Source organism: Mandrillus leucophaeus, unplaced genomic scaffold, assembly GCF_000951045.1.
Source record: "Mandrillus leucophaeus isolate KB7577 unplaced genomic scaffold, Mleu.le_1.0 Scaffold280, whole genome shotgun sequence".
Taxonomy (NCBI): Eukaryota; Metazoa; Chordata; class Mammalia; order Primates; family Cercopithecidae; genus Mandrillus; species Mandrillus leucophaeus.
Genome location: NW_012102921.1, coordinates 1,285,954 through 1,293,436, shown reverse-complemented (window position 1 = coordinate 1,293,436; position 7,483 = coordinate 1,285,954). Strand labels below are relative to the sequence as shown.

General features: G+C 49.3%; 1 long non-coding RNA gene across 1 annotated transcript in view; it reads left to right on the top strand.

Moving 5' to 3' along the window:
* The first annotated feature begins 1,333 nt into the window (after positions 1-1,333).
* The window catches only part of LOC105543343, a 24,712-nt gene continuing 18,562 nt past the window's right edge, over positions 1,334-7,483 (top strand). Inside the window, exon 1 of the long non-coding RNA XR_001006609.1 lies at positions 1,334-1,542. This is a non-coding gene — a long non-coding RNA (uncharacterized LOC105543343). The remainder of the gene's footprint in view (positions 1,543-7,483) is intronic.

Here is a 7,483-nt window from a genome sequence, read left to right as displayed (position 1 = left end):
CTTGGGTAATCGTTAGAGCAAAATAAAAATAATTTCCTTTAGAGATAGTCGATTTTGCAAGATGAGTTATCATGCAGCAGTTGTGTAAAGATGATCTGATTCAGTTACTGAATCTGATCAGTACCGAATTCAGTTGGCACAGTAATCGTAACAGGTGAATGTAGCTGAAGGACATTGTCATGGTCAAGAAAAGCCACTCCTGTCTCTAACAGATTGCCCACACAGCTACATGTCAGCCCTCCTCACTGTAAACCTGACAAACACTGTAGCATTTATTTATTTACAGACATGGGCTTTCTGTATCCCAGGCTGGAGTGCAGTAGTGCAATCTCACTGCAGCCTCCATTTTCCAAGCTCATGCCATTATCCAATCTCAGTCTCCCAAGTAGCTGGGACTACAGGCATGAGCCATGACCCCTGGCTAATTTTTTTTTTTTTTTTTTTTTTTTTTGGTCGGAGTTTCGCTCTTGTTGCCCAGGCTGGAGTGCAATGGTGCGATCATGGCTCACTGCAACCTCTGACTCCCAGGTTCGTGCCTCAGCCTCCCGATTAGCTGGGATTACAGGCACCCGCCACCACGCCCAGCTAATTTTTGTATTTTTAGTAGACATGGGGTTTCCCAATGTTGGTCAGGCTGGTCTTGAACTTCTGGCCTGGGGTGATCTGCCCGCCTGGGCCTCCCAGAGTGCTGGGATTACAGGGGCTGAGCCACCGTGCCCAGCCTCCTGGCTAATTTTTGTACCTTTTTGTAGAAACGGGGTTTCACCATGTTGCCTAGTCTGGTCTTGAACTCCTGAACTCAAAGTGATCTGCCTGCCTCAGCCTCCGAAAGTTCTGGGATTGCAGGGGTGAACCACACTGTGCCAAGCACACCCTAGCATGTTAATTCATCTTTCTTTTTTTTGGAGAGGGAGTTTTTGCTTTGCAGGAGTTGAGATCTAGCCACTGCACTGCAGACTGGGAGACAGAGTTAGACTCCATCTCAAAATAATGATGATAATAATAATAATAAAGCATCCATAAAAACGCATACATCAACGTAAATGATTTTTTCTTTTTTGAGATGGAGTCTAGCTCTTGTCGCCCAGGTAGGAGTGCAGTGGCACGATCTCGGCTCACTACAACGTCCGCCTCCCGGGTTCAAGCGCCCGGCGGAATAGTCCTATTTCTATTAGCAAACACAGCTGTGTGCACACGGAGCTTGCGGACAGTCTGGAAGGGGAGGGCGGGGCCTTCCCGAGAGTGAAGGGGGTGGGGCTGACCCGGACCCTCCAGGGAACGCCCTTGAGTAACTGGCGCCATTAGGACCCGTTCCCACAGACTCAAGATGGCCTGGTAGATGCACCCGGCACGCGCCTCTCCTCCGACGGGAACCGAAGGAGACAGTAGGTTTTCGCACTTGCAGCAGATCGGCTGAGAGAACGCGGGATTCAGCCGAGAAGCCACAGGGAGCCCGAGGAGTGCAGCAAAGGCACCTAGGCAGCCTGCTCGGAGAAATCGGATCGGCGGGGACGGCCTGTAGCTCCTGCGCGCGGGGAAAGGGTGAGTGAGAGACCCCGAGGCTCCGCAGTCCCCCCACGGAGTTCCACAGCCCCCTGACCCTCGCTGACCTCCAGAATCGAGGGCAGCGGCCGAGAGATTCCCCAGCGGCGTTGCAGGAGCCCACGTGGAGCCCACGGGCTTCCCTGCCCTGAGCAGCTGCAGCTGCAGCCCCCGCCAAGGGAGGGCCAGGGAGGGAGCGGGGAGGCCGGACGCTTTCATACGTCCGAAAGGACAAACAACCCCACCGCCGCCGCGGGACCCAGACGCGAGCCAACCGCTTGCCTTCTCTGACCCGCCTGAGCTTTCCTGGGGACCAGTCCTTCCCTGTCCGTCCTAGCTAGCCACGGAACCCTGGGGCCCTCGGTACAGTCCGCTGGCAGTTTCGCCTCCTGAGGAGTTGAGCACTGGGGCCAGGGGTCTGGGGATTGGTTACTATTCGGCCTCTTCCGCCACCGTTGGCGGCTGAACACTCCTCCCCGTCCTCGACGGTTTTTGAGGTCAGGGGCCCAGCCTGCGGATACCACCGCAGGCCAGGGGACTCGCCTGCCCTCCCAACCTGGGCAGCCACCTCCAACACCAGCAGGGACCGCCTGGGTCCCGGAGGGTTGCCGTCCGTCCCCCCTCCCCACCCCCGCCGCCAACTGCAGCTACCCACTGCCCCGGCGCCTGGGATTAGCCACACCCCCAGCCAGTGGCTGCCACTACCAGCATTACAGCAGGACACCTAGAGGCACACGAGTCACTCCCCACAACCCGCTAATAACAGAGCCAGCATACACTGGGGCTAAAGAATAGGTAAGATCAGGACACCACTGGGGCCCAAAGACTGGCCCACCTAGCCTCCTAATCCCCAGCAACCACAGCCTCCACTGATAACCACACCCTAAGCCACCCAATAAATCATACAGAGCCTACAGTACTACCCCAAATCAAAGCCAAAGTGCCCCACCTAACCATCACCCTATCTACATTTTCAGAAAGAAGTCCTCACCTACAAAGCGAGTTCACAAACTTGGAAGAAGCCACTTTCACAGGATGCACAGATCTCAACGGAAGGACACAGGAAACATGAAAAAGCAAGGAAATGGGCCGCCTCCAAAGGAACCCAGTAATTCTCCAGCAGCAGATCCCCATCCAAAAGAAACACAAGATATTTTGGAGAGAGAATTGAACATAGAGATTATACAGTTGATGGGCATAATGCAAGCATCATTTGGAAAAGAACAGAGAAAAGAGATGGAAGTAGTTAGCGTTCTACAGGAAAAAATGATCAACTTCAGTGATATTCCTAAAAGCAACCTAAGGATACTTCTGAAACTGAAGAAATCACTGGAAGAAATACAAAGCAAACTCAAAAGCTTCAATGATAGACTAGACCAAGTAGAAGAAAAACTCTCAAAACTTGAAATCTGAAGCATGTTTCTTAAAGATTTAAAGGGTTATACTCTGACCATTAATGTGAACAAAATCTTCTGGGTTAATTCTTATACTGGGGTCTTGGATAATCATTAAAGTAAAATGAGAATAATTTCTTTTTGAGATGATCAATTTTGCGAGATCGATTTTATTTTATTTTATTTTTTAAATGAGATTGAGTCTTGCTCTGTCGCCCAGGCTGGAGTGCAGTGGCACAATTTCGGCTCACTGCAACCTCCGTCTCCCAGATTCAAGAGTTTCTCCTGCCTCAGCCTCCGGAGTAGTTGGGACTATAGGCGTGTACCACCACACCTGCCTTATTTTTGTATTTTTAGTAGAGATAGGGTTTCACCGTGTTAGCCAGGCTGTTCTCAAACTCCTGACCTCAGGTGATCCACCTGCCTCGGCCTCCCAAAGGGCTGTGATTACAGGCGTGAGCCACCAGGCCAGCTGAGATGGATTCTTGTTAGGCAGCAGTCATGGAAAGAGGATTTGATTCAGTTGACGTTAACAGTGCGCACGGTAATCCTAACAGGTGACAGTAATTGAAGCTAAATTACCAGGGAATTGTCATGGTTTAGAAAAGACTCTCTACCAGGCGCGGTGGCTCATACCTGTAATCCCAGCACTTTGGGAGGCCGAGGAGGGTGGATCACCTGAGGTCAAGAGTTCAAGACCAGCCTGGCCAACATGCTGAAACCCCCGTCTCTACTAATAATACAAAAAAAATTAGTAGCCGGGTGTGGTGGTGCATGCCTATAGTCCCAGCTACTGAGGCTGAGGCAGGAGAACCATTTGAACCCAGCCGGCAGAGGTTGCAGTCAGCCGAGATTGCGCCACTGCACTCCAGCCTAGGTGAGAGAGCGAGACTCTGTCTCACACAAAAAAAAAAAAAAAAAAAAAGAAAAGCCACTCTCTCCAACAGACTGCTCAGCCCTCCTCACTGTGAAAGTGACAGACACCCTAGCATTTTTATTCATCTCCCTTAGGTGTCTTAACTTTTTCTCCCACTCACAGCTGAAAAGAGCTATATCTACCATTTGATCTATTTAGTGTATTTTCCCATTTGCTATGTTGAAAAATTACAGATGTAAAAATTGTAGGGCGGGTGCGGTGGCTCATGCCTGTAATCCCAGCACTTTGGGAGGCCAAGGTGGGCAGATCACAAGGTCAGGAGTTCGAGACCAGCCTGGTCAACATGGTGAAACCCCATCTCTACTAAAAATACAAAAATTAGCTGTGTGTGGTGGCACATGCCTGTAGTCCCAGCTATTCAGGGGGCTGAGGCAGGATAATTGCTTGAACACAGGAGGCAGAGATGTCAGTGAGCCGAGATCATGCCATCGTGCTCCAGCCTGGGTGACAGAGAAGACTGTCTCAAAAACAGACAAACAAAAAACAAAACAAAACTGCAGGCACAGCAGCTGATGCCTATAATCCCAACACTTTGGGAGGCTGAGGCAGGAGGGTTGCTTAAGGCCAGGAGTTCGAGACCAGCCTCAGCAACAAAGTGAGCGACTCTAACTCTATCAAAAATAGGATAAAAATTAGGCAAGTATGGTGGGTGTCAGCCTCTAGTCCTAGCTATTCAGACACAGGTGGGAAGATCGCTTGAGCCTGGGAGGTTGGGGCTGTAGTGAGCCTGAATGACAGAAAACTCCTAAGATGATTAAAACAAATACCTTTGGCCGGGCACGGTGGCTCACGCCTGTAATCCCAGCACTTTGGGAGGCCAAGGCTGGGTGGATCACAAGGTCAGGAGTTCAAGACCAGCCTGGCCCAAATGGTGAAACCCCTTGTCTACTAAGTATACAAAAAAAAAAAAAAAAAAAAAAGCCTGGCATGGTGGTGGGCGCCAGTAATTGCAGCTACTCGGGAGACTGAGGCAGGAGAGTCACTTGAACCCAGGAGGTGGAGGTTGCAGTGAGCCCATATCGTGCCACTGTACTCCAGCCTGGGTGACACAGTGAGGCTTCGTCTCAAAAAACAAACAGAAAAAATGCTTGTACAATAAATGATAAACTCACCATATCTGGTTATTCTGAGCATTAAGTTTTGAACATTTTTACCAATTTGATGTTATGAAATTTTTTAGGCCGGGCATGGTGGCTGCCACCTGTAATCCCAGGACTTTGGGAGGCTGAGGCGGACAGATCACTTCATGTCGCGAGTTCGAGACCAGCCTGGCCAACATGTTGAAAACCTGTCTCTACTGAAAATACAAAAATGAGCCAGGTGTGGTGGCACACACCCGTAGTCTCAGCTACTTGGGAGACTGAGGCAGGAGAATCGCTTGAACCTGGGAGGTGAAGGTTGCAGTGAGCTGAGATCAACTCACTGCATTCCAGCCTGGGCAATAAGACTTTGTCTTAAAAAAAAAAAAAAAAATTTAGAAGCTGTGTATGTATTCTACCTTCCAGCTGAATATGTTGTCCATATCAAGGTCATCTAAATAAATATAAACTTTTGGAGATAAATGCTAACAATCTTCTAAAATATCCTGGGTGAGCTGTATACCCATGTTGCTAGCAGTGCACTCACTAAGCCAAAAGTTGGAAACACCCAAATAGCCAACAGATGAATGGATAAGCAAAATGTGGTCTGGCCATATGATGGAATATTATTCTATCTTCTTAAGGAAGGAAGTTTTTTTTTTCCACACAGAGTCTCTCTCTGTCACCCAGGCTGGAGTGCAGTGGTGAGATGTCAGCTCACTGCAACCTCTACCTCCCAGGTTCATGTGATTCTTGTGCCTCAGCCTCCCGAGTAGCTGGGATTACAGGTGTGCCCCATCATGCCCGGCTTGCTTATTTATTTATTTATTTATTTATTTAGAGACAGGGTTTCATTCTTGTTGCCCAGGGTGGAGTGCAATGGCGTGATCTCGGCTCACCGCAACCTCCGCCTCCTGGGTTCAAGCGATTCTCCTGCCTCAGCCTCCCCAGAGTAGCTGGGATTACAGGTGTGCACCACCACACCCAGCTATATACTTTTTGTATTTTTAGTAGAGACGGGGTTTCACCATGTTGGTCAGGCTGATCTTGAACTCCTGACCTCATAATCCGCCTGCCTCGGCCTCCCAAATGCTGGGATTACAGGCGTGAACCACCACGCACGGCCCTAATTTTGTATTTTTAGTAGAGACAGGGTTTTGCCATGTTGGCCAGGCTGGTTTTGAACTCCTGACCTCAGGTGATCCATTTGCCTTGGCCTCCCAAAGTGCTGAGATTACAGGCGTGAGCCACCGTGCTCAGATGTATTCTGCCTTAAAAAGGTAGGAAATTCTGACACATGCTGCAACACAGATGAATCTTGAGATATTAGGTTACCTGGAATAAACCAGTAACAAAAAAGCAAATACTGTATGATTCCCCTTGTATAAGGGACTTAGAGGAGGCAAAATCAGAGACAAAAAGTAGAATAGAACGGTGGTTGCCAGGGGCTGGGGGAAGGAGAAAAGGGGAGTTGTTCAATGGTTACAGAGTTTCAGTTAGGGATCATAGAAAGTTCTGGAGATGGATGGTGGTGATGGTTGCATAACAATGTGAGTGTATTTACTGCTACTGAACCGTATACTTCCAAATGGTTAGAATGGGCTGGTTCTGGTGGCTAGCGCCTGTAATCCGAGTACTTTGGAAGGCAGAGGTGGGTGGATGGATTCAGCTCGCAAGTTTGAGACCAGTCTGGGGAATATAGTGAAACCCCGTCTCTACAGTAAAAATCTGGCTGGTCGTGGTGGTGCGATCCTGTAGTCTCAGCTACTCGGGAGGCTAAGGTGGGAGGATGGCTTGAGCCAAGGAGGTGGAGACTGAAGTGAGCCCAGATGGCACCACTCCACTCCAGCCTAGGCTAAAGAGGCAGGTTGGGCGTGGTGGCTCATGCCTATAATCCCAGCACTTTAGGAGGCTGAGGTGGGCGGATCACAAGGTCAAGACATCGAGATCATCCTGGCCAACATGGTGAAACCCCATCTCTACTAAAAATACAAAAATTAGCTGGGCATGGTGGTCATGCGCCTGTGGTCTCAGCTACTTGGGAGGCTGAGGCAGGAGAATTGCTTGAACCCAGGAGTTGGAGGTTGCAGTGAGCGGAGATCACTCCACTGAACTCCAGACTGGCAACAGAGCGAGACTCCTTCTCAAAAAAAAAAAAAAAAGGTTAGATTGGCAAATTTTATGTTATGGATAGTTTGTCACAAGATTGTTAAATTTGAAAACATCCTGAGTGATTAAAATTTTTAGGTTTATAATATAAAAACAAAACATTTCCTTTTTTTTTTGAGATGGAGTCTCACTCTTGTTGGCAGGGCTGGAGTGCAATTTGCCATATTGGCTTACCGCAACCTCCACCTCCAGGGTTCCAGCGATTCTCCTGCCTCAGCCTCCCAAGTAGCTGGGATTACAGGCATGCACCACCATGCCCGGCTAATTTTGTGTTTTTAGTAGAGATGGGGTTTCACCATGTTGGTCAAACTGGTCTTGAACTCCCAACCTCAGGTGATCTGCCCACCTTGGCCTCCCAAAGT